Source organism: Pocillopora damicornis, chromosome 2, assembly GCF_964200805.1.
Source record: "Pocillopora damicornis chromosome 2, jaPocDami1.2, whole genome shotgun sequence".
NCBI lineage: Eukaryota > Metazoa > Cnidaria > Anthozoa > Scleractinia > Pocilloporidae > Pocillopora > Pocillopora damicornis.
Genome location: NC_142671.1, coordinates 16,168,568 through 16,188,584, shown reverse-complemented (window position 1 = coordinate 16,188,584; position 20,017 = coordinate 16,168,568). Strand labels below are relative to the sequence as shown.

Below are 20,017 nucleotides of genomic sequence, written 5' to 3'. Positions count from 1 at the left end.
ACTTAGATCCCCACCTGAGGATCTACAAATCTGACAATCCGAACGACGTAAGTGATTATTAAAAGAAGCCATTGAATATAGATTGTGCAAACTGTTAATACCATAAATCACTAGAGACTTTGTAACAAAATAGCATTTATAACTACATAAGCTGAAAAAAATTACGTAAACAATACAACCACATGGATATTAACGACTAACACTGCTGACTGCTTACAACAAACAAATGCTGTTATTCCTCGGCTAGCGAAAATTTGTTTTAAAAAGTGACCCAAAGGAAAAATTTGGGCAGGAAATCTAGCTTGTAACTAAAGAAACTCCTCCTTACAGGAACTAAATAGGAAATAGACAACTCAATTTACAAATGAACATGGTAAGAATAAGACTCGCAAACTTAAATTTGGACCGGAAACGCGGTTTTTTCCGAGGCCAGGGTGATCTTCGCTTGGAATAAGGAGCTTATGACCCCAATATTGCTACCTTTGACGCCCATGACCTGGTTCCTAAGTTCTGATGGGTCTCGAGCCGACAAAAGGGTATTTCTGACGCTTGAGTCTGCGAATAAGGCAGAAATAAATATTTTGTTGGCACGAGATGCGACAAGGCCTGGGTAAAAGATGCAGTGGTATATAAGGGGGAGTATAGCACGTGGCGTCTATCTGGGTCTTAGAACCAACCGTCCACCTCTGGCTTATAAAAAATTCGGTGGTCTTTTTCTGATCTTTTTTTCACGCTGTCGCCATGTCGATCGAGAAAGAAGACGTGGAAGCACTAATCACGGCTAACAATGACAACTAGAATAATTAGAGTGGTAAAGCACATGGAACTGTGTAAGACGAGAGGATCGGTTATCCTTCCCTAGTGGAAGCCCTCTTGCTTCTGGACTTTCTTTTGTAGAGACAGTGTGCACTGGAATAGTTTTGTAATTGACTGGGTGTTTTTACCCAAATTCCCAGGTCTCTTTATCAAAGGAAAAGCCAGAAACTCGCTTTTCGGTTCCAGACCCCTAGACTTTGATGTTATAGCCCTTCGAATTGATTTTCGCCGCCCCAGATCTCCCTGTGCTCACGTAGACTTCTTTAAGAAGTTCAGTAAAGACTGTGATCGTTGTAATTAGCCCGGCGACCGTTTGTATTCACCGCGGAAGTTTTTTCTTCTGGATGCAAATGCGCTTTTGTTTCAGTCAATCCCAGCTTAATTGCTCTAAGTCCTTTGTACTTAGCCTATGGGTTGTTTGGCACTTACTCAGGCCTGGAGTGACTTAAGTCATAGTATTTCTCTTCAGTATCGTGTTATGACACGAGTTTGTGTCAAGAATTTATTAAGCATTGTTTGAAATTAAAGGAACCCATTTGTGGTCCACTTTACAGATTCCAATTTTCTGTGCATTCTCTGTTAGAGTTTGATTATTCCCGGTTATCCTATTTTTATTTATCTATTCATTTAGTTATTTCTTGTTGGATTGTACTCCTCACTTTACCTTATTTTATCTCTCGTTTAGATATATTTCATTCTGGATTTTGGGCATTCCGGGACGGACCGCTTGACGACTTGCTTGAGGGACTGAAAGATCGACTGAAGACGACTGTACTCTCTTCCAAAGAAAATGGGACTGTTATGGTATACAACCGAGCTTTTCGCAGATGGAAGCAGTTTGGAAACGATAAGTTAAACGGGAAAGCTGCTCCCGCCGGCCCTTTTCATGTGGTTTTGTATTTACATCATCTTGTAGAGGAAACCCACTCCCCTTGCGCGGTCGATTCTGCTTTCTATGGCTTAAAATGGGCCCATGACGTAACAGGAATCCCCTCTCCAACTGATGATCCAATTGTTGAAGCTGTGGGGACGGCGTCCAAAATAGTCCTTGGTACCAGTGGCCTTAGTCGTAAAGAACCTATTTCGGCCACTTTATTCCACGACATTATTAACAAATCAGACCTAAACAACCCTGTAGAGTTGCGTGATGTTTACGTGTATGTTTTATCTTTTGCCGGTTTCTTTTGGTTTGACAATGTGTATAGAGTTAGAAGTAATATTTCCTTTAAAGAGGGCTTCATGGTCATTAAACATTTGAAAAGCAAGAGTGAAAAGCTCCGTAAAGGCGACGAAGTCGTTATCTCACAATTGTCTAGTTCTGCATGCCCCGTTGAGTTGCTTAAGAGGTATTTAGCTATGTTTAAGATACCCCCTGATTCCAAAGATTTTATTTTCAAGCCCATTTCTAAAGGGAAGGGCTCTTGTGAACTTGTTGCTCCTGATAAGCCAATTAGTTACTCTACTATTAGAGGGAATTTTCGACGTGACCTGCAAAGTCTCGGAGTTGAACCGTTTAAGTTTGGTTTGCTTTCTCTGAGATTTGGAGGAGCCACTATAGTAGCAAACAATAGAGTAAACGACAGGGTTTTCCAACGACCATGTCATTGGAAATCGTTATAAGCCAAAGACACATACGTAGACGATAATCTTGAACAACTACTCGAAGTATCGCGTTTTTTTGGGCTCTGAGGGCGTTTTCGTGTTCTTTTTAGTGGTATAATGTCACCTAGCCTGGTGCGTCTTGCCCAATTCTTTGCCTCGGGTTGGTTCTCGGCAGGCTTCCCGAAATAAACTTATTTGGTGTACAATACTCTGTTATTTGTTGTGTAGTGGAGACTAAATGTGGTATTTCTGACGATTGAGTCTGCGGATAAGGCAGAAATTAATATTTTGTCGGCACCAGATACGACAAGGCCTGCGCCTTGGGCCCGAGCATCATGGGTAATGATGCAGTGGTATACAAGGGGGAGTATAGCACGTGGCGTCCATCTAGGCCTTAGAACCAACCGTCCACCTCTGGCTGATGACAAATTTACTAACTGTGAAGCCTCGTAGGACGGGATGCCAACTGCTCTTAGTCTGGGCCATGGCTCCTACGTAGATTTCCTGTCATGTTTTTTCCCCAAAGGGGTTTTTTCTGGCAGGTTTTTTCTGGCCTCCGAATAACCGTAGTAATGTCCTTGTAAGCGGTAGTGCATCTCTGTTAATCACGACTTGGTGAAGTTTGCGTGTTAATAATGTCTACCTATTTTTGAATGTGTAAGGAATCGACTGTATATCAGGATTGTATATGGTATATCAGTTGCGAATGTATGTATGTATGCATGCCTCGGGCTATATATGCCTCGGGTTGGTTCTCGGCAGGCTTCCCTAAATAAACTTCTTTGGTGTACACTACTGTGTTATTTGTTGTGTAGTGGAGACTAAATATATTGATTACGGCTTTCTCCACAAGCTCACATGTCAGGAAATAGCATTTCACTGTCTCTCTTGCTAAACATAAGTAACCTACTATTCATTAAGACTACGGTCAGGAATCAATGGCAAGTCATTCTGGTGTGAATGTAATAGAGTTCCATTCGTGTAACCTATATTGATCAACTAAAATGAATGTTACAAGCTACTAGAAAGGATTCATCGAAGCAGGTTATACAATGTAACTATGATTAGAAGAGGCCATAAAAAATTAGATGCTCAACTATTATTGACGGGAAAAATTAAGTAGTGTTATTGCTTTAATCTTTTACAAGGGTAGAAACAGAAATCAGTGGTAAAGCCAGTCTACATGAGTTACCCTCAAGTTCGTCTAAGAGGCAATGGTAACCTAAAAGTATACGTTATTTATTCTGCGACGGTAATTGTTTCTTCAGATTCCAAATTCGAATGATTTCGAGTTCGAGTGAAGCTAATCCCAATGCATCCAGCAGCTCTTCTGCACTCGCATCCATGTCAAGAAAATATCTAAAAGGCAAGCTTCGGTCAACGCGTCAGAAACGGCCTTTGTCCCCTCATTTTTATTGTAGGCTTGGGAAATGTGAGAGACCACTTGAAACTTTCAAACGCTTCTTCACACTCCTTTGGGTAATTCCAGAACAACACAGGGTGGATCAGTTATTGAACTGATGGGTACGATCAGGATGTGTGACAAGTAGTCAAGATCCATATGAAGCTGAAGAAGTCTTGCGTAGATTAAACACTGATGAAAGAATTTCCCAAAAGCGTTTTTGTTCTTCTCCCAGAAGTTCAAGATGTCGAGAACCTTCCAATCCACGATTACATACCTTTCTATTTCCGTTTTCGAGTCTTTGTACCAACCAATTGTGTCAGCTTCTCCGCGCCAGAAATGAACTTTTGGTAATGCGTCTGTTTTGCCAGAAGCGTTGTCGTACAGTGGAAAATATTTGTCGAGAATATTTATACCAAAGTAACCGAAAATTTCCTCAGTTGTGTCTTCTTTTTTTCGGTTTTTTGTGAACCAACGCTTTTCTGTCGTTATTGTATTTATTTTCGCAGAGAAATTTCCGTCCCAAGCAATACCAACATCGTTGCCAGGGTCATATTTACCTCCCATTGCCAATGTTACCCCATGATCACGTTTCCTCTGATACTCCCAGACTTGTCACCGAGACCTTCGATAACAAGAGAGTCTAAGAAGGGGGGGGGGGGGGTACAAATGTCAGTTCAGTTAAAATTTCATTCGTCAGTTCTCAGTTAGATTTTAGGACATTTGTCAGTTGTCAGGTAAATGAATGCTAATGATTAACTTGGTGAGTTAATTATTACTTTCCGACCATATTTTTGGCTAAAAAGGCACATGTAGAGTAAACTCGAAAATTAGGTCATTTATACAATAAGAACTCCCTTTTCTCAATTCTGGAATAAAATAATACAGGAATTTTTTCTATAAATATCTTCATGTCGAATCCTAAGTTTCCTTTTATTTTAAAGTTTGAAATAAGATATTCTAGGTCTAGCTTATCTTTATTTAAGTCAATCTTTCGCAGCGCAAGAAACAGATTGTAAAGAGAGTTATATTTCATTGGCCAGAGTTGCCAGGATCATGGACAGGCTCGGTTTAAAGACACTGAAAAACGAAGCAGAGGTTACCGAATTGAATAGCTGAAAAATTGAAATTTCCAAGCAGAAGACAATCACGAAACGAAAATAATCGAAAGAGAATCGAAGACGTTAAAAAATAACAGGTTTAAACACGAGTTAAAGGTGACCTTTCTTCATAATTTTCCACACTTAGAGAAGCATGACACGTCAGAGAAAAATTGGTGGAGCAAACACGGGCGACTGACGACATTAAGAGAAGGTATAAGAGAAGCCCACTGATTCGCTGTTGTCAGAGGGGCCGTAAGGGGGTTTTCTGTGAAATTTGATCTGTTATTTTTAATTGCCGTAAATTGTGATCGTAAAAATAGTTAAAAGCAGTGAACTGTGGACGATTTGCTAGTCGTGATACGTGCAAAAAAGAAATTGTTTTCTGTCCTCCGTGGTGACTGACGAGAAAATGCATTTTTTTTTTTGGTAAAGGCAAACTTTTACAAGCCCTCCTAACGACCGCTTAGCCCTCATACGTCAAAGTGATTCTCAATGGTGTAAAAGCTCTCAAACGTCTGTTACACGAGTTGAACCCAAGCTCCGAATTCACCTGCACTCTTGCCTCACCACTCAAGTAGGAAATCTACGTGTTGTAGGTCACTTAAAGGAACAGTTTCCTACTTTGCTCTAGTACCCACGATTTTTGCCGATACGGTCTATGAGAGAATCAAGAGGGTTGCACAGTGGGCGACAAACTAGTTCACACACGCGTAGTCCTAGTACTATAGGATAAATCACCTTGGTCCAGCCAGAAAACTGAATGAAAGTAAGCGGGAAATTATGTTAGACTGGGTAGTAAGCAACGCTTAATGGAAAGAACTGTGCACCGGGCCGAACCACCAGGTTCAAAGCAGGTACCCTCTTACTCAATATGTATCCCACCTTTTTGAAACCAACGGAGACTAGGTAAAGCATAAAAGCTCTGGATTATCCTGCCAACAATATGGAAAGTCTTACTGAGACGCCTTCTGATAACAACAACAAGCAACGAGACCCCCCCAAAAGGAGGAAAACAAAGAGGTGAAATGGAATTAGAGCGGCAAACATCAGAACAAGGTAACGACGCAGTGAAAATGATAGCCAGACGGACAAGTGCGGTACCTGACTCCGATAATGAACCTCTACCTGCGAGGGACCATGAGGATGAGGCGATTTTTCCACGCCGCAACAACTCGCAACTGTTAAAGTTACATCAAACCTCCGTTAGGTAGACCCACAACGAATACATCATATCCAAATTCAGTTCTTAAACCTTCTTCCTGCGAAAAGGCGATATCGCGTGAAGAAAAACATTGAAACTGACGGTTTGAATAAAGCACTGAAGAAATTTCACGATCTGAAGATTTTCTCTTGTTGCAGCGTTTAGATCACCCCGGATGAAGGCACTAGACAGGAGTGTCGAAACGTTGGGTCTATGAATTGTAACTTCTTCGGTTACATTCATTAAATCTGTAAACCGGAGTAGCATCGTCAAACCATGTCTGTAAGATCTTTTTCCCATTATCATGTTATTTACCTTGAAGCGTGAAATAAGAGTATTGATTAGTATAGATTACCGTGATTCGTTTTTTTCTCATATTCAATAGTCGTGAAAAGTGCAAAGGACCCCCTTAACGGATCCTCTTCCGGCGTGTACCCCTCGATCAATCGACCTGTGATATCTTCACCTGAAGTTGTTTACCGTCGCTTCTTTCAATTTTTTAGCTAATTTTTCCGACCAAAATTATCAAATCACGCTCAATAAAATATCACTTCAATCGATACTAACATCTTTCACTGTATCTGAAGAAAAAAACATTCCCTATCCTAAAAAATCCGTTCAAAACATCAGGAACATCAAGGAAAGTCTCCAGCCGCTTGAAAATACTACTGACAAGCATGCGTGTTGAAGGTTTGGGCGTTTTCTGACACAACCAGCTTTGGTATACCTCGTCTGCAGATGAAACGTTTCAAGCTTCTAATGAATTTTTCCGCGCTCAGATCTGGTACAAAATCAAGATGAACGGATCAAGAACTTCCACAAGTGTACAACACGATGTAGATCTTCTTAACAACGTTTTTTCTGTGGAGCTACTCTTAGCGAACAACGGTCCGGCAAAATCGATTCCAGTGTTGGTGAAGGCAGGATTCCCTCCGACAAGAAACTGAGTCAGGGCGCGATCGGTGGGATTGCATAATGTTGCCCCTCTATCTTCTTGCAATCCACACAAGAATCTTGCTAATGACTTGTCTTGTGGCAATCTTGAATGATAAGAACGGCTGGGTAGTGATCGGATGGCAGAAAAATGAGGAACTTGGCGTTAAGTGGAATCTGTAGTCTTCTCTTAATAGGTGCAACTCGTTTTCATCTGTGTACAATCCTAGCCGTTGCTTCAAATTCTTTAAATTTCTGTGGCTTGGTTAGGGACTGCTGCATTTCGCAGAACCATAGATTTTCTGCGTGCGCAACGTCTTAGGTGCTCTTTAAAATTGAGATGGTGTTAGACCTCCGAATTTCACAGGGTATTAAGTTCCATTCTCTTGGCGCATGAACAGCGAATGCTCTGTCTCCGTAGGTCTTAGTATACGATCTAGGTTGCATTAAAAGTTCATCACTAACAAACATAGATGATCTAGTGGGAGAACAATACTGCAGTTTCTGAACTAAATAGCTAGGCGATGCCCCATTCAGTGATTTATACACTAGAAGCAGAATCTTGAAAATAATACGGTATTGGATCGGTAGCCAGTCAAACTCCTGCAAAATAGGTGTGATATGCTGAAACTTACTCATTTGACACACGACTCTAGCCGCCGTGTTTTGTATATATTGCAATCTTTGTAACTGATACTTAGGCAAGCCATGTAATAATGCATTACAATAGTCTAGTTTCGATGTGACAAATGCGTGAACAGCAACTGCTGCTGATTCTTTAGTGAGATACTTCCCAATTCTAGACAGGTTCCTGAGATGATAAAATGATAATCTACAGATGCTAGACACATGTGAAGGAAAAAACATGTGCTCATCAAAGATGACGCCAAGACCCCTAGCCAACTGAGAGGCAGCCACGCACTCATCATCAACACGTAAGGACTGAAAGGATGGAGAGAGACAATACTTTCAGTGGATGAGCATGACCTCCGTCTTGTCGTGGTTTAGCTTCAATTCGTTGAGATCCATCCAACGACAAATAGCAGAAGTGCAGTTCTCGACCCTCAATTTAGTGGTGTCTACATCCACCGATTTGAATGCAAAGTATAACTGAGTATCATCAGAGTATACATGATAATCCAAGCCATAAGATCTTATCACTTTAGCAAGTGGCGCCGTATACAGAAGGTAGAGTACAGGTCCCAGAACTAAACCTTGGGGAACTCCCACGGGAAGATCACATATTGTAAAATTCACCTCATTGATGTTAACAAACTGAGTTCTATCAGAAAGATAGGAATTGAACCATTGCAGAACAGTTCCTCTGATGCCAAATGATTTCTGCAGTCGTGCCAGCAACAAGGTATGGTTAACAGTATCGAATGCTGCCGACCAATCTTATAAAACAAGGTAAACATTCTCGCCTTTGTCCAATGATAGCATAATGTCATTTTTTGATAGTCAGAAGCGCAGTCTCTGTGCTGTGAGAGATCTTGTACGCTGATTGGAGAGGCTCATGTAGATCATTTTCGCCAAGATAGTTATTCAATTGCACAAACACTGCTTTTTCTATTAATTTAGATAGAAACTTTAAATTTGACACAAGGCGAAAATTACTAAACTGCTCAAAATCTGCATTTACCTTATTGAGAAGAGGTAATAGCAGCGCGATGTCAAGTTCCTTGGGCAGCACTCCAGATGATATATAATGACAAATTAATCGCTCTTCTAAATACAGGAACAAGACTAGAATAGCATTTCCACATGATACTCGCAAGAAGTGGATCCAGTGCGTATGCCTTGATTTTGCGAACTCACTAAAGCATGATGTACGCTCAAAATCCTCCATAGTGAGCTACCCCAGCTGTTCTTTTGCTAACCAGCAATTCATTACGAATTCGCACAATCGTGGACTAAAGAAATCAGCAAAGGCATTCGCGGGTTCTTGGTCACTGTTCGCAGACGGATATCTTTTGTCTGTATTCTTTTGCAGTAATTTATCAACTGTGCGAAAAAGTAACTTGCTATCGTGGGTATTGTCCTCAATAACTGTTGAATAATGCTGTTCTTTCGCCTTATAAAGCATTGCATTTACAACTTTGCACTATTCCAAATAATTCACCCTATCAATTTCGAGACCAGTCGAACGCCATTTATGTTCGAGCCTCTTCCTCTTCTGAGTGGCGATCTCCTCATTATATCAAGGGACATTAGGTCGAATGACGATAGTGCGAGTTCTTTTAGGTGCCACCTTGTCCAAAGCCTTGCACAAAACCTCATCATACTCCTTAGCCAACGTCTCAATACATTGCGAGACACATCCATCCGACAAACCAGTCGATATAATCATTTCATTGAAAGCATCAAAATCAAACCCCTTTAATTTACGAGAGACAACAGTCTTCCTCTCATTTACTGGTTTCCATAAGTTCAGATTAAAGCAAACAGCCTTGTGATCATAGATAAACTGTTTCATGACTGTGACATTCTCTAGGCCTAAAGCACCCTTAGTCTCATTCCTTGTAATGACCAAGTCCAATATATAACCTCGTTTATAGGTGGGTAGACTCACATGTTGCTTTAAATTGAACAAATCCAGTAGCTCTCCAAATCGTGTCGTGTCCTTATCGGCCTTGTCATCCATATGGAAGTTAAAATCCCCTTATATCTAAAGCTCTTCTGGGCATGTTACAGTCTCTCGCAATAGACTAGAAAATTCCTCCAAAAAGACTCCAACTGAGGCACCCTCCGGGGAACGGTAAACAACAATTACTCTCAAACTCTTACAAGCAGCAAAGGTGACATCCATGCATTCAAATGATATAAAAGAATGCTTACATAGCCTTGTTTTAGATTTAAAGCCAATGCCTTGCTTGTAAAGAAGGCCTACGCCTCCACCTCGTCCTGTCGACCGTGGTGTGTGCATGAGACGATAACCATTCGGACAGAGCTCTCCAACAGCCACGTCACTACCTTCCATATGCAACCATGTTTCTGTGATCCCTAACAAATCCACCTTGTAATCCACAACAAAATCTTTCATGATACGAGTTTTGTTGCATACTGAACGAGCATTCATAAGGCACGAGGTGAATTCCCTGTTGAAAGAAAATTTAGGAACAACACTGACGCGATCCAAAGCACAGTAGATCCTCCAAGTGCTCGGCAGAGGATGGCGTGAGAGAAATTGGTTTCGTAATTTAGATTTAAGAAAGGAGAGAAGATATTTGAATGTCAGCGGAGTAGAATAAGAAGAGGACTCTCTATGGTCGGAACTAAGACCATTGGAAATTTTAGTGGCACTAGAGGCAAGTGTGCGTCTCCCAGAGTCACTATTTGGGTATGGCATCTTTAAGTCATAAAGAGAGGCTCTTGTAAGCGGCCCAAAGGTCCATGCGAATCAGAGAGAAGTTGAAATCTGTTCCTGAGGCAATTGGGAGCATTCGCATCAAGGAGTACGTTGAAAAGAAGAAAAAGTTTCCTCTATTTAATGATCCACTTTAGTTTTAAAAATAAAGAAAGAGAAGCCGGAGAGAAGTCGGCATTAAGGAGTATACGCGCAACACGCTTCTGAAGACGATGGAGACGTAGAGACGATGGTGGGAGCAGTTGAAGTAGTTGTTAACACAAGAATTATATAATTGTAGAGCAGAATCAAAGTTGAATAAGGTTTGATACGACGGAGAAGACAAAGCATACTGCTAATAATGCGGCAGATTGTATCAATCTGGTGCTCCCAAGACATGCTACATTCTATCATAACGCCAAGCAACTTGGCATGATCCACTTGCTCGATAGATCTACCACCTATCTAGACGATGAGTGCTGCAATGGTTAAAGTGCTGCGTTTCTGCTGAGTTTTAATAAGTAAAGATTTAATTTTGGTTATGTTGAGTGACATTCGATTATTATCAGCCCAAGTAAATACAGTTTTAGAGGGCTCTCGAACAAGAATAGTAGTATCATCTGCAAACATAGTAGAATTCACGCCTGGAGGTAGCTGTAACGGCGTCATGATTTGAATAATAAAGAAGTGGCCCTAAGATACTATCCTGCGGCACACCTACAGAGAATGGAAGTGCATCGCTCTTTCGCTTCAATTTCATGGTTGAAAGTATTAAAGCCAATTGAATCACGGCAAATCTGACCTATCATTTAGACCCCATTTTTCAAGAAGCGTCCGCGCTGTGATCGTGTATTGAAACGGGCTCCTGACAGACACGCTGGTAAGCATATGGTTAGCGAAAATAATTGTTGCTTACAGTTTTCGAGTTCTAAAGCAGTTTTGAAAATTCATGAGTGCGTTTCTGTAACCTTTCTGGATATTTTCTGTTGAATTTATTGATTTACACCCTCGAAATCTCATGAGCGATAATGAACGATAGATTCGAATCGGCAACACCATTAAAGCACATTTCGTGCAATTTTGTTAAAAATTCATGAACCATTTCTGTTACCTGTTTGGATATTTTCCTTTGAATTGATTGAGTTGCCCTCACGGAATTTCATTAGCGACGACGATCAATGAATCCTTATATGTATCACAAATAAAGCACATTTTAATCTTCTCATACGATTTTAGCCCCCATGGATAAAGATGTGAATTCTTGAAACACTCTCATTATTCTTACTGCAAACAGTTTAATGTAGGTAAACTTTTCTAAAATTTCAAGCTGTCGTTATCAGCCCTGCAAAGAATGCTCAAAATAGACTGTTTGTAAGCAATGAGTCACAAATCAACAATCCTGCCTTAATGCTTGACATGCTTCACTCATACATGTTAGTTGTATATACTTACCATAATAGAGGTGTCTTTCAAAAAATGGTTGGTATAAAAGCTGTTGCTCTTTATCGATCTTTAAGGCCCAAAAAGCTACTAAAAGCAATAAACTTCAGGTTTTGTGCGCACAAGGCTCCCTCCAAGGTGGAAGAATAGAATAACGTGTTTACTAGGTACTTACTGATATATTCAAGCAATAGTCTACTGTCTAATGAAAAACTGATTACATATATCTTTCATGGCTGTACACTTTTATTGTTGCATTTCTTGGCAACACTAGTTACGACTGTTATGAAAGCAAACAAATAACTGACAAGACAGACAGTGAAATAAGTGAAACTATACACTTTACCATTTGATAGAAAAAAAGGTCACAGTACTTAAAAAGGGAAACTGCAGCCTTTTATATTTGACTTTTATGTTTTAGATCCAATAAATTTAATCAGTTGTAAGATTTGCCTACAATTTGTCAAATTACCAGTGTGAGCTTCATTCTTCTCAGATGAAGTTGGTTAAAGATAGATACTAAAACCGGATGGCCAAAAGAGAAAGTGCACATTGTCAAACAAATCACAATAAAATGGCTATTAATGGTACAATTTGATGTAATTTGGTGTAGTGACTGGTTTTTGATATTCAGAATGATAGTGGCAGGTAAAACACATTGAGGTTTTTCTTATTCAACTGCAAGTTAATTCATTTCAGATTCTGGATTACACATTCAAAATAAGTGAGATTAAATTCATTCATGTATTACATTTCATCATGGTGTGTTTACATGGAAAGGTAATTTTAATCATAGCTTTACAAATTTATTTTCATTACTACTAATGGCTTTTCATTTAAAATAGAATGTTTCAAGAACTTTCTTCTTTTCGATCTATCAAACATCATTTACTGTTGCTGGAGCACAATTAAGCCTTTACAACCCAACATCCACATGCTTTTTCTCCAATTTGATCTCTGTTTAGATGTTCGTGAGTAAATAAATGAAGGCTTTGTATGTTCGTGTGTATATAAATGAATTGTGAATATATTCATGTGTTTATAAATGAAGTGTTTGTTATGTTTGCAGGATCTTGTATTAAAAGACAGTTTGAGTGTTATTGAACACTTATTTCCCTCATTTTCTTTCGTTCGTTTCCCAATTCTCCATCCGGATAACCATACAATCTCTATACACTTTGTAAGGTGCTGGCAAGGATAATTTGTTTAACAGTCTTCAGCTTCTTTAGTTGGTGACCATTTCCTTTAATTTTGTGCACCTAATGTGTGATTCAGGGGTTGATTTTGTAAGGAGAAATAACATGCTAGTCATTCTTCGAGTCAATTGGTTAAAGGAAACAGATTATGAAAAAACATAACTTTTGATTCAGTTAGTTACTTGAACATGTGAATTACATCTGATGTTTTCCCATGCAACAGGATAGTCCTGCTGAAGATGGCCATGCAGTGGAGCGGGCTTGACTGAAACAAAGGTGACCAATTGGGAAACTTGAGCACTTGGTTTTAATTGATCTTGGCTTGATATTTTGATGATTACAGCTTGCTGACGTAGTTGTAATGTCAGTCCCTATAAAGGTGGGAATGTAACATCCAATGACCTGTACAGTCATAAACTATGAGATAACTGAAAAAATGTATTTATGTATTTGTAGTTGGTAGAACTATTGTAGGTAGAGTGCCACCTAGTGACAAAAATTAATGATTTCCTGTAAACATTAATGTATGGAAGAAGTATGGCAGTAGTTAACTTATTTTTGTTAGAATGCAGAGGTAAGTAAAGTAAAGTAAAAGCTTTATTAATGTGTCAATGTATGTAGTTTTCACAACCAATTGGGGACACAGAAATAAATAAATAGATAAAATAGAATTATCTACAAATAAGAATTTATGAAAGATGTATACATAATTCATATGAATAATATGTATAAATTGTGCAATAAACAGTAGGTATATAAAAGGTGATCTCTAAGAGTTGCACAGGTTACAGCAGTTATTTTTGTTGTTTATTTGTTTGCTAAGCAGTGATTCAAAAACCTTGTCAATAGTCGAGAGCGTAATGATAAGTCGATAGTTTTCTACGTTATACTTGTCCCCTTTTTTGAAGAAAGGAGTGAGTGCTCCTCTTTTCCATGAAGCTGGCCAGTTGCTAATTTCAATACATTTGTTGTAAAGGTTCATCACTGATGGTGCAATACCCTCTACAACTTTCTTCATTAATTTAGGCATTAGTCCAGTGTCATTGCAAGATTTTCTAGGATTGAGGTTTTCAAATGAGGCTTGTGCGTCTTTTGTATTTACATGTTTGAATTGAAATGAAGAGTTGTTATAGATGGTCTCGATCATTTGAACGCTGCTGTGGTTATTAAATTCATTTTCAGTTAAACTGATCACATGGTTGCCACCGATATCAGATGCAGTAGTGGAGAAATAGTTGGCAAGAGTCTCAGCAACTTGCTTTTGATTTTCTATAATGTCATCCGCATGTTTATTTTTTAGGTATATTGGATTAGCATCTCTTGTTTTGTTGTTCAGAAAAGGCCGAAATGAATCGAAAAAGTCATGTGGTTTGGACTTCACTTCTTCAGACTTTTTGTACCAGTATGCAGTAAGAGCTTTCCTTTGTTCACTCGTTGCAATATTTCGATATTTCTTTTTAAGTTCAAAGTTTTCTGCTGTGCGGTCTATGGAGAATTGGATGACATATTTCCTCTTGTTTCTAATCGCCGCTTTCCATTCTTTAGACATGAAACATACATCTCTTTCACGAACCCGTTTCTTTCTCATGGGAGCATGTTCATTTGCAATACTGTAGTCATAAGCGTCATCCACATCATCAAAGATTTCACCGACATGCCACGGAGCATCTAGTAGATCTTGTTGAGGTTGTCAAAGTCAGTAGTTTTAGTTTGTCAGTGGACTAGAGTCTTGGTTGTGTGTTTCTTTACCTTTACTGTTATTTCACCATAGATCTTGCTGTGATCACTGATCTCGGGGTTGAACACATCGCAGTTCTTGACTAGATCAAGGTTATTTGTAAGCATTTCATCGATGAGTGTTTGCGAGTTTTCCGTGACTCTTGTTGGTTCATTTATAAGGCAGTGTAGGTCATTGACTTCTTCTAGGTCCCTTAGAATTTTTCACTCGCTGCGATCCAACCGTAGTCTGTCTGGATTAAAGTCACCAATAATAATACTAGTTTTCTTTTGGAAACACGCTCATTGACTGATGTTGTTTAATTCACTTTCGACTCTTCGTATGTAGTTGCCATAGGTATTATTTTCTTTCTCGGAGCTATTAAGTGGTCTGTAAATTGATAGTATCAGAATATCTTGTCTCCCTATTTTAACATCAGCGGCTATAGCTTCTAATGTTTTGTAAGTTGTCGGCAGAGTGAGCTTTCTTCATGGAATTGTAGTTGATATATAGATGAGTGGGCCACCCCCTCCTTTAGCTCTGTCCTTGCGGAACATATTGTAACCTTGCAATTTGAATTGACTGTCGGTTGATTTTGGTCTCCGATAATACCAATATTTGTGCTTTCAGAGATCTGTTCAGTATACTTAGATCTTCAAATTTGTTTTGAATGATGTATATATTCAGATGCATTATAAATGCGTGGCTTAAGTTCCCTTTTCCATGGTCAATTATGGATCTATTGTTCTCATGACAGCTGGCTTTGTTGTGTGGTCTTTGTTAATCGGTTGGCAAGATATTTGCATATTCTCCTTCCCGATCCTGAATAATGGCGAATATTTCGAAATCATTGGATACGCTGAGTTCAGCACCAAATGCTAGGTCAGAGGGGTTGTTGAATGGCAGACAAAACCAGCCACAAATCCAATCGATATGTGGATTGTCAAAGTAGCCTTTGAATTGTGTATCGGTAAATCCGAGACATTTTGCATGCGACCAGGTTTCGAAATTAGCACACAAGATAACATTTTGATTTGAACGAACATTACTCTGGCACTCTTTACGTGGGTATTTGACCTCAGCTGCTGGTCCTGGTTGCGGGTGGACGTCGCCACATAAAGCGATTCAATCAAACTGAAAATGGCCCAATCATTCGGAGATCAGCCCCAACTTCCTTCTTACGATATGCGATAGCGCATAAACAAAATGCCAGGAAAGCAACAAGTAATTTCCCAGAGCCATATCGAGAGCGTCTCAGCGCCATGATTGCATGACAGCGGGTTTAATGAATTGTAATCTACATCTTTCAGCTTTCAAACTATCAACTTTATATTATTTGTAACTGTTTACCATATTTATTCCTCTGTACCTCAAGCTCTCAAGAGTTGTGGAAGGCGAGTCAACCTGACTTCCTTTGTTGAGAATTGTGTTATTATATAATTTTGCTTTAGCGACCACATTGTAGCATGTAATGATATTTGGATGTCATCAAATAATCAGGCTGAGCAAGCTTTCAATAGTGCATGGTTTTCTTACAATTGCGCTCATACCCAAACTAACCATTGATATAAGAAATTGGTCATAAGATAGTTTATAACATTAAGTGAGTTTTAACAGGTAGGAATCTAGAAAGGCAAGGATCCTCCTTTGATTATGTCTGGGACTGAAATTAAAGAATGTCTTCCTATAATTGAAATTCATGTTCTCCTGTAATGTTTGGGGCACAAAGATAAAGAGGAACCTTTTTGTATAATTGGCATCCACACATTATGCACAAAGCAAGAATATAAGTGCCCTAGCTTTATAGGTTAAACTTTTGAAATATGAGAGTTGTGCAGACCTTATCCTACTTTTTATCCTCCTCATGATATTTATACAAATAACATAGTCATTATCAGTCTTGCTAGCTCTCTCTGTCCATTGAGCTTGAGGAAAGATTGTTACCACTGTATCTTTTAAATGAAGAAAGGAAAGCCTATCCTCTCGCAGTGGATTAAGTTGCCTTGTGTATAAGCAAATCACTATTTTTAAAACACCTTCTGAAGATCAAAATTTAATGGCAGACCTAGGGCTGTGGTTCACTACCAATTCTCCAGCTAGGCTAACATTTATAAATAAGTTGCAAAATTGTCTTGATTGCATCATTTTCAAGAAAATTTGACTCAACTTTACCTGACTGACCTAGACTGACTCAATAGAAACTTGAGGTCTTGTTCTTGTTCTCCTTTTGAGGTGTGCATCAAAGTTTAGTGGTAATGACTGGTTTATATTGCATGTTTATAGGAAATCTGCATGTGTACCCAGGTAAAATCAGGAGCTGGGATCCCAGGTCTGTCCCAGGTGGGATTCCCAGTGCATGGGATCCCAACAATCCCACCTGAGATCCCAAATGGGATTTTGGACTGTCCCAGGTGGGATCCTGCCTAAATTTTTAAGGCTGGATCCTGTAAATCCCACCTTTATTTCTGGGTGGGATCCCACCTGTGCTAGTGGGATCCCGCCATTCCCACCTGAGATCCCAGATGGGATTGAAGGGATCCCGTGTAAACCAGGCTGCCCTTTTATCTGGGTATGTGTGTCTTAAACATTAAAATCTGGATTGTGGCTTCTTGGGATGACTCTACTACATGGTACACAGGTACAGGCAGGTGTTTTAAAAAGTTTTGCATAGCTTTTACATTTGCACACATTTCTTTTTCTAAGCATCTTCTTTATTCAGCCTACAGCTAATTATAATTTTTCCACCAAATTTGATACATTTTTTTTTTCTCCTTGTATCAGTTATCAACAAGTCTTTTAATTTTTTTTTTTAAATTACATAAAATCGAGATTACAGAATTATGGTACATTCATTTTTTTCCCTTACCCAATTGACACTTAGTGATTGGTATTGGTTGTAAAAAGTATAATCAAATGGAAGTTTTGTGCAAAGCATATAAATTATGTCAAATTTATGTCATGAAATAGTGTCCTCCCTAAATCTACCTTATCAGAATGGGAATGAGTTACCATTAGCACAAGTATGGGCTTTTCACAATGATATCTTCCAGGCTTAAAATAAAAGTCACTTTCCTAGTGAACATTTCCTTAAATCTGCTGGCCTACCAAAATCCTCAGTCCCTTGTTCTGACAGATCAACCTGATAAAAAGGAGAAAAAGCAACTTTATGACATAAACAACCAAGCTTATTCCCACATACCGGTACACCCTTTTGCATCCTGATAGCCAGTACTGAACATGGCATTTCAGACATGGATTATATGCCACAAATTTTCCATTTTCCTGCATAACTATTTCATAATGGTGTTTAGAAGTTATGGAAAATGGTTGGATTGAAACATATTTCAAAGATTTTCCAGCTTGTTGCAGCATTAATGGAAAAATGGAAGACAAACCTGTGTGTTCAATGTATAACCTGAGTTTTAACAATTACCCAATTACACAATTTCAACAAAAAATACCCAAGCCCTATCAAATGACTTCAATGTTTGAATTTTCTCATAGTGAACCAGTGAAATTCTTTGTGAATGAATCCTTTTTTTAAATCAACAAAATTTGCTGTTGTCTTTCTTGTTGACATGTTGCCACAATTCCACCTTCCAGGAAATTTCTTTTCTGCTAACATGAGAGAATACCACACCAAAGAGAGTATCTTTGTTTGAGACCTTAGAATCATACTCTTTGTCATGGAAAAAAGCTTCTAAGTGAACATGGCAAAGGAATTTTTTAACATCTGATTAACTGAAAATTCACCGTGAAAACCTACATTAAAATAGTCTATTATGAGAAAGTAAGAAATTCCAAACTCTCTACACAAGGTGGCCAGCAGAAAGTAACCATATTATCAATATCCTCGGTAGAAGGCAAGAATGGAAAAGGGGCTTAATGCTTTGCCTTCCATACAAACCCTGTAGGAATACTCTGGGACCTTAAGTTGCATTAAATTGCCTTAAGTCATCTAAAGTTTCCTAAAGTGACTATTGGTTACACAATGTTTTAAGGGCTCCACCCTTTTAAATTGATCCCATTCACTTCATTCCCATCACAAGAATCAGAGGAGGAGGCATTACAGCCAAATGGTTGGTGCACTGGACTCTAGATTAAGCTGTCCTGTTTTGGTCCCTAGTAGGGATCATTGCATTGTGTTCGTGATATTTACTCTCAAAGTGCCCCATCTCTTCCAGATGTAAATATGGGTAGTGGTTGGTGGGGAATAACCCTGCAATGGACTACAAGTCAATATGAGGTTGGTAATGGCTTCCATATTATACATGTAAAACTCCTGTTATAAGTGTCATGCACCTGCCTTGCCCCTGTGTTTGCACGAGTAACTCCTAAATGTAGACAATGCTGACATATGAACTAATTATGACAATGTACTCTCTTCCTTTTTATTACTCAGACAGCCCTCTGTTTAAACCAAATTTCTGTTTTGTATTTCATTTTGAGCAAGTTGATCAAAAGATTGCCAGTGTGTATTATTATCAGGAAATAATAAATATAAAAAATGATTGATCTCAGGAAAAAAAAGACAGCAAATGACTGTGGCTGCAATCATTATTTATTCTTATTTTGAGATATTACTGAATCAAATCACACCTACAGTTCCGATCATCCATACAAAACAAAATAGAAAGGTGTTCTGGAGAAAGGCATAATTCTTGCAACACACTTTTACATTGAGCAGTAAAAATAACATAGTTCGAAATCAATTGAGCTGTACTGGAGCTTAAGTTTAGACACTTTACTTACCCAGAGTAAACGAGTGACAAAAGTGGGCCATTTTTCCAGCATAAACCCATAAATCTGCACGAGCTACTTCCACCATCGTATTCGACCCAATATAAACGTTTGAAATTTTTAACTCGACGAACCCACTAAAGGCATAAATCTTTATCTATCTGAAGATTTTGAGGATCATGTGTACTATAGGTGGACTCGGTCGACATATCGGGCGACTATCGGTCGACTATCGGTCGACTATCGGTCGACTATCGGTCGATGCTCGACCGACTATCGGACGATAGTCGACCGATACTCGACCGATAGTCGACCGATATATCGGTCGACTGTCGCCCGATGCATCGACCGATATATATCGGTCAAGTATCGGTCAAGCATCGGTCAAGCATCGGTCAAGCATCGGTCAAGCATCGGTCAAGCATCGGTCAAGCATCGGTCAAGCATCGGTCAAGTATCGGTCAAGCATCGGTCAAGTATCGGTCAAGTATCGGTCAAGTATCGGTCAAGTATCGGTCAAG

The 20,017-nt window shown here is 39.1% G+C and overlaps 1 long non-coding RNA gene and 3 pseudogenes across 1 annotated transcript; 1 reads left to right on the top strand and 3 right to left on the bottom strand.

Annotated features, from left to right (window-relative positions):
- The window catches only part of LOC149050082 (uncharacterized), an 89,740-nt pseudogene extending 87,235 nt beyond the window's left edge, over positions 1–2,505 (top strand).
- Positions 2,506–3,653: 1,148 nt separating this feature from the next.
- On the bottom strand, positions 3,654–4,387 carry LOC149050081 (uncharacterized; annotated as a pseudogene).
- A 9,231-nt stretch (positions 4,388–13,618) lies between these two features.
- Positions 13,619–16,020, bottom strand: LOC149050080 (uncharacterized; annotated as a pseudogene).
- Positions 16,021–17,445: 1,425 nt separating this feature from the next.
- Positions 17,446–19,682, bottom strand: LOC149050079 (uncharacterized). The gene is made up of 2 exons (XR_016183774.1): positions 19,509–19,682; positions 17,446–17,895 (listed from the first exon to the last, which is right to left on the bottom strand). It is a non-coding gene; the product is annotated as an uncharacterized LOC149050079 (long non-coding RNA).
- Between the last annotated feature and the right edge of the window lie 335 nt (positions 19,683–20,017).